The sequence below is a fragment of the Olea europaea genome, unplaced genomic scaffold (assembly GCF_002742605.1).
Source record: "Olea europaea var. sylvestris unplaced genomic scaffold, O_europaea_v1 scaffold890, whole genome shotgun sequence".
Taxonomy (NCBI): domain Eukaryota; kingdom Viridiplantae; phylum Streptophyta; class Magnoliopsida; order Lamiales; family Oleaceae; genus Olea; species Olea europaea.
Window position 1 is genome coordinate 254,679 of NW_019267368.1, and position 11,126 is coordinate 265,804.

The following is an 11,126-nucleotide window of genomic DNA, read 5'->3' on the forward strand; positions in this document are numbered from 1 at the left end:
GATCTTCCCACCATGTGATGCCACAATTTCTAAATGTCTACTCCAATATAGCCAACTATATATCATGTTTTAATCATAAGTCTTTAACGATCTGTAATATAATCCATAGCTTATGATTCCACAATCGAGTAAAATTTGCATTAGACAATCACCATATACTTTAGATTATCCAACATATTATCCATATATTCCATAGCTAATAGATCTCAATAAGAATAGAATATTTTATTCGTGAAATCCAAAAGTACATTCGAAACTAATCCAAAAATTACTTTACTAAAAATTGATCAAATTCATCGTAACTTCTAGAATTTAGCTTAAAGCCTCCAAATGGTATGTAATATAACATATTAATCCAACAAATGGCCTTAACAAAATTAACAACTTAATAACCCAAATATCTCATCACATTATTTGGCTATAGGACAACCATAACATTAATTTACTTGTCATTCACCATATCATGTAATCTTGTCATTTATGGTCACATTGTATAATTTGATGATTATACCTATTTCCTTAAGATCACAAAAATAGTGCTCCTTATAATTATCAAGGGACATTTCACACATTAATCTACCATCAAGATTTTGTTTTTCCTTTTTAATAAATATCATCTCGACACCAAATTTATTTCCCATACTAGAACGCCATGACCTCGATAACGCAATGTGAATCTAAATCCTTACTGATCTTCAAATGTCTATAAAAGTTTTATGCTAGAATAACCTTAGCTAAGTTACCATCATATCCAAAATAAACATTCTTTAATCCTAGTCTCGACAATAAGATAACCTGTCATCCATGAATTCCTTATCATATTACTTCGATGAGAATGAAATTCTTAATTCATGAAATCTAAAATCACAACTGCAGAGATTGTAGTCCAATAGCAAAATAAAACTCATAGAACTCAACTTATACTTATAATTTAACATGTCCTCTCAATTGATTTTAATCTAACACAATAATCCCAATATTATTTTGACGTACCACTAATTATAAATTTAGTGCACTACCATTCATAATGTCCTTCGGAATTATAAAACCTTGTTATATTGGATATCTTAATACCGTAAGATCTAAACATTTAATCATGCTAATTTTCTCACGTTCTTCAACTTTATGCTATTTCTTATTCATGTCACCCATTAGATATGCGCATATCAAGATAAATTCCAATCCTTCTTTCCTTCAATAGTAGTTGAAATACGAACCTAGATACTTGCTTGTCCCTGAATCAACAAAAGATAGGCCATGATCACATTAATTTACTCAAAATCACAAAGTAAAACAGATTTAATAACACCATTTTTCGTCATGAATCAACATTCCATATGGTTTCATTATTTATTTATTTGTCATAAACAAGACTCCTTATCATATCTCCACATTTTGATTTTCTAATATATGCATCTTCCTCCATATACTAAATATGATCACAATTTTCTACAATAATTCTCGTAGTACCTCAATTATTTACCTTACAAGGCAATCAAGATTTCAACTCGTAACATCACCAACTATACATATATCAACACTAGATCATACTTATCATCCAAGGCATCTACAAGACATTTCCTCTAGTCATAAGAGAAACTCATAACCCAATAAATCTCATTACTAAGAAAAGTTATACTCTTCGCTTAACTGCATGTTGGATCTATAGCACAATTATTAATATATTAGAGAAAATATAACATAGCGCCAACACGACAATTCTAACAACTCGTCTTACAATCAGATAATCATCAATAACATCTCATAATTATTATGCCCAAATCAATAAAGATCCTTCTAGTTTCTTAGCTGCCATATATTCGTTATCAAGGGTAATATGAGTTTCAAATACCATATTGGAGCCTGTGAGTTTTGTCACCATGTCAAGGCTAACAATCTCAATGACATACAATTCCGAATAAGAACTTATGAATTACTCGAGCTTAACAACCACTGTATCATGCTCTGATACCAATTGACACGACCCATCCCGAATCACCATAATGGATTCGACACGTGTTGTGCACCGATGGTAGATACTAGGTAAACGTCGAACCCACCACCAAGGCAACTTGACTTGCTGGACTCAAGAATATTTTTAACAAAATTTTGACAGAGTTTCCCTTGAAATATGAATTAAAACCACTGAAAAACAACTAATTTTCCTCAAATCAATACCTATAATATAAATAGGATACGCTAGTCCCTCAAAATACAAACTATTCAAATAAATCGGCAAATCAACATTTCCTTTCTCTGCAACCAACATTTCTCAAATATACTAAAGACGCAAATTATGAAGTGAACCCATGATAACCTTTTCTGACATAAACTACATATAACTCAAAGAAACATATACTACATAGCCTGGTAAAGTAGGCCATACAACCTATGACGCGTGATTCAATATGGTAGAACAACAGGCTCCAAAGCTGCTCAATTCAGCTGCTATCTGATAAGGAAAAAGATGAAAAGACATATGAGCTTATAGCTCAGTGAGTGGATAATTTGCGAATAAATATACTTTTTCCCATTTCTACATATTTTCTGAAAATTCTGGCTTTATTAAATCGTTGAAAAATTCTAAAATCTAGTAACACTTTTAAAACCAAAACATGATTGCATCATACAATTCCTTGTTCTTAATTCTAGATAAGTAGATGTAAAGTTAACGAATAATCTGATATTCATGAAAATCTATGAAATATTGCTATTGGTCAACACTATAAGCTGAAAGCTTTATTCTGAAAACTGAAATCCATAATTTGAAATCTGAGAACTGAATAAATACTGAAAAATCACACCAAAAAGAGTATCTAATGAATAGCCTTACTCATGTTCAGAGTAATCTCGATGTATAAGGCAAAGCCATTCAAATCTGATAGATGATAATCTGGTCATACGTACGCAGAGCTGCCCCAAAGGCTAATCACCCTAGTACACGACCCAAAGCCTATGTGTGTACGAGAGTGGGTCCCAAAGACATCTGATAATCTGGTCATACACTATGAAAACACATTCACGATAGTGCAAAGCGGGTAAAATCACTATACTGATCATACACCGTGGAAACACATTCATATCAGTGTACACTGGGGTAAAATCACTTGGGTACTTTCTGGTAATTTTTAGAAATAACTTTAACTATACTGAAAGATGTAATAAGAATATAGCATGCTACTAAAATAATTTAATTGAACTGAATTTAACTTTAAAAGAAATTGATAATAAAATCCATTTTATTCTAAAAATCATGCTATGAAGTCAACTTTATAAAATAAATAACTTTAAAATTTAAAGAAGACTTATTTCTGAAAAATAAGTTTTATATCCACTCACTCAATACGAGCTACAGACTAGGCCAGTCGGTAAGCTTTTACAATTCTTCGTCACCACCTGTAATACGTTACAAATAACTAATTTAATCACTATTAAAATAAAGAAACAGTTAATCTCTAATGATATAATAATTAAATTAAATTCCCCGAAACTTGCGAAATTTTTCTAAATTTCCTTTAATCAATCGAAGCTAATTTCCACTTTCTAATACCTTCACAATCATATACAACATCCAAATTTAACTTCATTACAATCATAACAATATTTGTCCCTTTCATTTTAGTGAAAAACGAGAAATCATAATACAACCAAATTAATATATCTGTCATTCCCCAAAATCATTCTTCCAAATGAATAATTCCATTAATGTAATCATTTCCACAAATAATCCATGCTCAATCATCAAATTTAAAAACTAGGGTTTGCCCAAAAAAATTAATATCTCCTTACCTTAGTATAGATAGAAATTTAAGAATCAATAACTTGAGCTCCAAGTAGTATTCCTCTCAAAAATCTGAAAATTTTCAAGCCAAAATAAAACCCTAGAATTTAACATAAAATATATCTACCTCTTGAAGAAAATAAAAAGAGAGGAAAAATGGAAATGAACCTTTAACTACCTCTTTCCTTTCTTTCTCTTCTTCTTTCTTTTTTTTTTTTTTCCTTTTTCTTCTTCTTTTTCTTCCCTCTTTTCTTTCCCTTTTTCTTCTTCGCTGCCGGTTCTTTCTTTCTTCTAGTGTGTGTGTGTGCACGATTTATGAGAGAAAAAGTGATGGTCAAAGGCATTAAAAACCCACTAACTCCAATTTGCAAGAAAAAGTCCCTCTTTTCTAATATGGGCTAACATTTAAATCCTAAACTTCCCAAAAATGTATAAGTAAATTTTCAACTTCCAATTGTATCCAATATAATCCTCATATATTGTCAATTGCAAAATAAACCCCAATAAAATATTTTAGTCAATTCAAGTCCCAATAAAGTCATTTATTTCATTTAAGTCCCTATGTAACTTTAATTTTGAAAATTCAACTCTTGACTTTTGACTAAATAATGTGGGTTGTAACAGTGTATCTATTAAAAAAAGACTTTGTATGGTTTAAAACAGGCTCCAAGGGCATGGTACAGCCGCATTGATGATCACTTGTGCTGCTTGGGATTTGTTAAAAGTGTAAATGAGCAAACACTTTACATAAAATATGTGGAAGAAGGGATGATCATCATATCCTTATATGTTGATGATTTGCTAATAACCGGTAGCAATTGCACCTTGATTGAAGAAGTGAAGGAGGAATTGAAGAAAGGTTTTGAAATGACAGATCTTGGTGAGATGCAATATTTTCTTGGAATGGAAATTGAACAAACTAAGGAAGGTATCTTTGTTTGCCAAAAGAGATATGTCAGGGAAATGTTGAAGAAGTTCCATATGGAAAATTGCAAATCGGTTAACTCCATTAGTACAAAATCTAAAGTTAATGAAGGAAGATGGTACTAAGAGAGTGGATGAAAAGATCTATAGAAGTCTAACTAGTTGCTTGCTATATCTTACAATAACAAGACCAGATATCACCTATGCTGCAAATGTGCTATCCAGATTTAGACAAGAGCCAAGTGAATTACATTTTCAAGCGGCAAAAAGAGTCCTTAGGTACATAAAAGGAAGTGAGAATATGGGAATTTGGTTCAAGAGATCAGAGGACTTGGTTTTAACTAGTTATACAGATAGTGACTGGGCAGGTTTAGCAGATGACATGAAGAGTACCTCAGGCTATGTGTTTTATGTTGGTTCAAACATTGTGTGCTAGAATTCGATGAAGCAGAAGACTGTGGCACAATCAACTGCTGAAGCAGAGTATATAGCAGCATTTGAGGCGACAAACCAAGCTGTTTGGTTAAGGAAAATGTTGGAAGATCTTGGACACATACAATCTGATGGAACAGTCATTTATTGTGACAACAAATCAACGGTTGCAATGGTAAAAAATCCAGTATTCCATGGGAGAACAAAATACATAAAGATTAAGTATCATTCAATTAGGGAAGCTCAAGAGAGGCTGGAAATGAAGCTTGTGCATTGCAATTCAAGTGAGCAACATGCTGATATCTTAACAAAAGCTTTGTCCAAAGAAAGGTTCGAAACATTAAGGAGTTGCCTTGGTGTTTCTAGCAAAAGTCTCAAGGAGGAATGTTAATGATAGTTGATTTTTTTGCTGTCCAAAGATAGTGTACTTTGTAGTACTTGTTTGGAGTATATTTTAATGTATTTGTGTATTGAAAATCTATCAAAGTATGACCATATGTAATGCTATATAATCTGTCTAAAAGTATGGAAATTGCAGGTAGATAGTGGTTGATGAAAATGGTCAGAACACTTTTGCTATATATTTTCTAATGTACCAGCCAAGTATAGAGGTTGTATATTGAATATTATTTCAGAAAATCTTCATCCTTCTTCTTAGTTACTCAATTTATCTATCATCTCCATTGCGCACACATCCACTTGGATAATAGATACTAGGGCTACAAATCATATAATCTGTAATCCATCTTCTTACAACACTTCTCCCTCCAATGTATCATTCTTTGTTAGATTATCTAATGGTAACATTTCTTTAGTTACTCATATGGGTAATGTTCAAGTTACCGATTCCATCATCCTACGTGATGTTCTATGCCTACCTTCTTTTAATTTTAATTTATTTTCATCCAAGAAACTCATTGACCAACTTCATTGTTGTTTTATCTAGGACCTTTTATCCTAGATGACGATTGGAAAAGAGTAGCATGAAGCTTGGTTTGTATTATCTACAACTTGACAAGGTCTCTCCTGAAGTTATCCAACATGCAAGTTTCTCAACTTTCTTGCAATTTAAAATCTTCTTTGGCTTTTGAAGTAGACAAACTCACTGAGCATGATTTGGGGCACCATCATTTAGGCCATATTTTAGATGCGAGATTGAGGCTCATAGAAGATTCTTTTCTAAGTGCATCTTTAAATTTGAAGTCACAAATTTCGCTTCCTTGCTTCATCTGTCATTTAGCTAAGCAACACAAATCCTCTTTTCCTCGATTTAGCATTGAGCAAGTAATTTGTTTGAATTAATTCACTTTGATGCATAGTGTTCGTATTTTGTCACTGCATATGATCATTCTTCATATTTTCTACCTATTATTGACAGCTTGTCATGTAGCACACGGGTATATAAGCTCAAGCACAAATTAGATACTAAGCCTCCGTTTGATTCTCATTCTTCTAAAAATTCATTTTTTTCAAAATTCATTTTTAACTACACATTTTCAATAAAATAATATTACATGCAAATTCATTTTTTTTTTAACCACCCATTTTCCATCATTCTCCTATTCAAAGTGCATTATTTCCCCCAAAATGGGGATCAAACAGGGGCTAAGAAATTTCTTGAGTCTTTTGCCAACTTAGTTGCAAATCAGTTTGGAACTAAGATAAAAGTATTTTGAAGTCACTTTAATATAGTTTTTATTCCCAAAGAGGAATTATTCATCTAAAAAACATGTGTTAAGACCCCCACAACAAAATGGAATTGTTGAAACGAAAAATTAGCATTTGCTTAATATATCGCGACCTTATTGTTCCAATCTGGGGATCCTACGAAATTTTGGGCAGAATGTATGTATCCTCAGTCCTTACAACTACCTATATCATAAATCGCACTCTTACTCCATTGTTGCTTAATAAGAGTCCTTTTAAAATTCTACTTGGTACGAAGCCTCAATATAGTCATGTGAAAGTGTTTTGTTCACTTAGCCATTGCCTCTACTCTCTCACAAGGTCGTAACAAATTCAATCCTATAAGTAGACCTTCCTTTTTTATTGGTTATCCTTTCAGTATCAAAGTTTACAAGTTGCTTGATTTACAATTTCACACCATCTTTATCTCTCGCAACATTATTTTCTATGAAACTGTGTTCCTTCTTAAGTCTTATACTCATAGTTTTTTTCATGAATCTTTCCCTAATCAACTTGTAATAACAAATCCTATACCAGACAATTCTTCCTTTTATTTTCCTCCTATTGCCACCACTTAATCTCCCATAATTGATTCAATTGATTTTCTTTCCTTTCACTCTAGTCCTATATCTTCTCCCTAAACAGAACCTTTAACAATTAGGCTTACTGAACCATCCCTTCACAGATCATGTAGGACTAGAAATGCTCCTCAATATTTACAAGACTTCCATTGCAAGTTAGCTGTCGTTATAGAACCTCTACCGACTACTTCCATATCATTTTTCTCCCTCATTGTCAAGGCTCAAAGGACAAATTTCAGTTACTATTTTTCCACTTTCATATCATGGATTCTCACCTAGTTATACATCTTTTACTACTTCCATTTTTACTCATGTTGAACCTGCTAGCTACAGTGATGCTGTAAAGAGTTCTCATTGGATTAAAGTTATGGATAATGAATTGATGGCTCTTGAAATCAATCACACTTGGACATTTATTGACTTATTACCTGGCAAAGAGGCAGTGGTTTGTCGGTGGGTTTACAAAAATTAAATATCATGCTTATGATAGTGCTTAAATATACAAAGTGAGGTTAGTAGCTGAGGAATTTTCATAGCAAGAAAGAATAGACTGCCATGAAACCTTTTCTCCTCTAGCTAGATTGATTACCATCAGGTTTCTTTTGGCCATTAGAGCCACTAAAGGTGGCACCTATATCAGTTTGATATCAATAATGCCTTTCTCCATGATGATTTAGATGAGAAATTATATACTAAAAGACCACTAGGCTACATTAAAAAGGAACAAAAAAATTGATTACCATTAGGTTTCTTTTGGCCATTAGAGCCACCAAAGGTGGCACCTATATCAGTTTGATATTAATAATGCCTTTCTCCATGATGATTGATAACTGTATTTTATACACTTATTCGGGGCTCTAAATTATATAATTTTATTGTTCTTTTGACAAAATATGATCTAAAATTTTATTATATTATTTTTCTTAGGTAAAACTCATGTTTGAACGAAGAATTGAAGAAAGACACAAAAAGGGCGAAAAATGGAACAATCTAAAGTAGTGGACTAAGTTGGACGTTGGATGGAAGTTGGAGATCAAATTTTGCACATTAAAAGAATTGAGGACTTGAAGAAAAATAATCTATTACGTGGGCCTCAATTGGACTTGTCCTGGAATTCAAATTTAATATTATTTTGGACCCCTAATTGGGCTACAATAAGGGTTTACTTGTTGAGGTATATATATACAAACACATGTAGAAAAAAAAGGGGAGGCAGCCATTATTATAATTTTCACACACATTGAGGGGCGGCCGGCTGGGGTTGAATTCTATTATTTGTATTTACACATTGGTGTCGGCAGATTGGAGAAAACACGAGCAGAGATTAGAATTAGTTTGTAAAATAAAAACTGGTCGGCTGCTGGAGGAAATTGGAGAGGGTGGCAGCCAATATAATTACATGCAAAAACAAAGACAGCCACTATTTTTATATAATTTTACACATTGACGGCTGGTCGGCAGTTTTGGGTGAATCAATTAGGCTGCCTATATTATATATTTTCCAACACATTTTTGGGGCTGAAAGAGAGGAGAAAAACGAAGCAGAAGGCAGCTGGTGGAGAAGACAGAAAAAGAGGCATTGGGCTAACATCGAATTGTGGAATTAACAATAAAAGTGGCAGATTACTTGGAGACGGACCGGACGTGGCAGGGAGATAAAATTCCAGATTTTTTTTGATGCAAATAATTCGTCAAGGATTGTGCCAAAAATTTGAGATTAATTACGTTTCGTCAATAATCGGTGATGTCGTTCCACTTTTATTTATTTAATTCTCGCATCATGTTTGGCTAATCCTTTTCACGTATTGGATGATGACAAAATTGTTTAATTTTTAGTTTTAATTCGAGACCTATGTTTTTATGTTAATTATTGCGTTGTGATTCCAATAATATGCTTAATTAGATTGTTCTAATGTTTGCGCACCATTAGGATGATAAGTTGCTTTTTCGTAGTGTTGGAAAACTCACGATAGGTATAACACTATTATTGGGACACATGAACAATAAATATTAGGAATAGTATTTATGGCGTGTACGATCTTATATGATAATTCTAATTGTCAATGCATGTTTGCCATATGAATTCGACTTAGGAATAGGATCGTCTCGTGGTAATCATAGGTTTATTATATCTTGGGAAAGAATAATAAATAAATAAATAAACGGAATTATCGATCGTCGCAATTGCATAAATTGAGATAATTATTATTGGTTGAGAATTAGAACTAAGAATTAATCAATGGCGTCGGAAATCCAATACGTTTACACATTTGAATTTTTAAACCAAATTTAATTATTTTCACAAGTTTTAGTTATAAAAACTATTTAGCTATTCCCTCGATCGTTTTTTTCTGTTACAAATACGAATTAACTATATCAAATATACTAAAATTGATCCTTATTCCCTGTGGGACGATAACTCTCTCATCACGATTATTACTTGTACAACGAACCCGTACGCTTGCGGGAATCTGACGAACAATGATTTAGATGAGAAATTCTATACTAAAAGACCACTAGGCTACATTAAAAAGGAAAAAAAAAATGGATTACCATTAGGTTTCTTTTGGCCATTAGAGCCACCAAAGGTGGCACCTATATCAGTTTGATATTAATAATGCCTTTCTCCATGATGATTTAGATGACAAATTCTATACTAAAAGACCACTAGGCTACATTAAAAAGGAACAAAAAAATGTTTGCAGGTTGAATAAAAGTCTTTATGGCTTGAAACAAGCCTCAAGATAATGGTATGAAAAATTGTCCAATTTATTGATTCGCTTTGGTTTTGTTCAATAAAAGGCAGATTATATCATCTTTACTCAATTTAAAGAATATGCATTAACAATCCTTTGAGTATATATAGACGATATTATCATGGCAAGTACTTCTATGGATTCTATTCATGCTTTACAAGCCTTTCAAAGTGCCAATTTAAAATTAAAACTATTAACCTTCATGTCTTGATTCTTGAAGATCAATAGCAAGTTATTGCATCTTCCTAGGACAATCCTTAATCTCATGGCTCTCAAAGAAATAGAACATTGTTTGTTGGTCATTTGTAGACTGACCCAATCCAAAGAAAGCAAAGACTGAGGGTTCGGATTCTTTCATAGGTGGGCAGGACTATTCCTTTTTCCTTAATTGCACTAGCACACTCAAGTGAACTACAAGCTTTTGGTTGAACCAATAGGGGCTCTTGCAGAAGATACGACCAGACTCCCAATCCTAGCAGTTCGAACTGTTGTTGAATCCATGTGCAAGCAAGAGACAACGTGCTGAACTGAAATGTCTTAGGCGAGCCTGTCTTAGCATAAGAACAAGAGGTTCTAATCCCTAAGGTGCCGAGTACAGTGCCATGGCTAGCACTTGTGCAATCACTTGGCTGAAATATCTTCTTATTGATCTCTAGATTTCTCATATTCTACCCATAGTACCACGTTACGATAACCAAGCTACCTTACATATTGCAGCTAACTCTGTGTTTCATTAACAACCAAAACATATTAAGTTGGTCTGCCATCTTGTTACGAGATAAGGTTCAAGAAGGCTTTACCATCACTAAGCAAGTTAAATCACCATTTCATCTCGCAGACTTGCTTACTAAAGCTTACCTTCTTCTTTTCTTTTCGCTCATACGTCCAAGATGAGAATATCTAACATCTATTCTCGATCTTGCGAGGGCTCTTGCAGAGTGAGAAGTCCACTACCATCAAGCTTAG

At 33.1% G+C, this 11,126-nt stretch overlaps 1 long non-coding RNA gene across 1 annotated transcript; it reads right to left on the bottom strand.

The window, feature by feature from the left end:
* Window positions 1-3,315: 3,315 nt before the first annotated feature.
* Window positions 3,316-3,983, bottom strand: LOC111392148. Its single transcript, XR_002702223.1, has 3 exons — window positions 3,960-3,983; window positions 3,790-3,853; window positions 3,316-3,396 (listed from the first exon to the last, which is right to left on the bottom strand). It is a non-coding gene; the product is annotated as an uncharacterized LOC111392148 (long non-coding RNA).
* Between the last annotated feature and the right edge of the window lie 7,143 nt (window positions 3,984-11,126).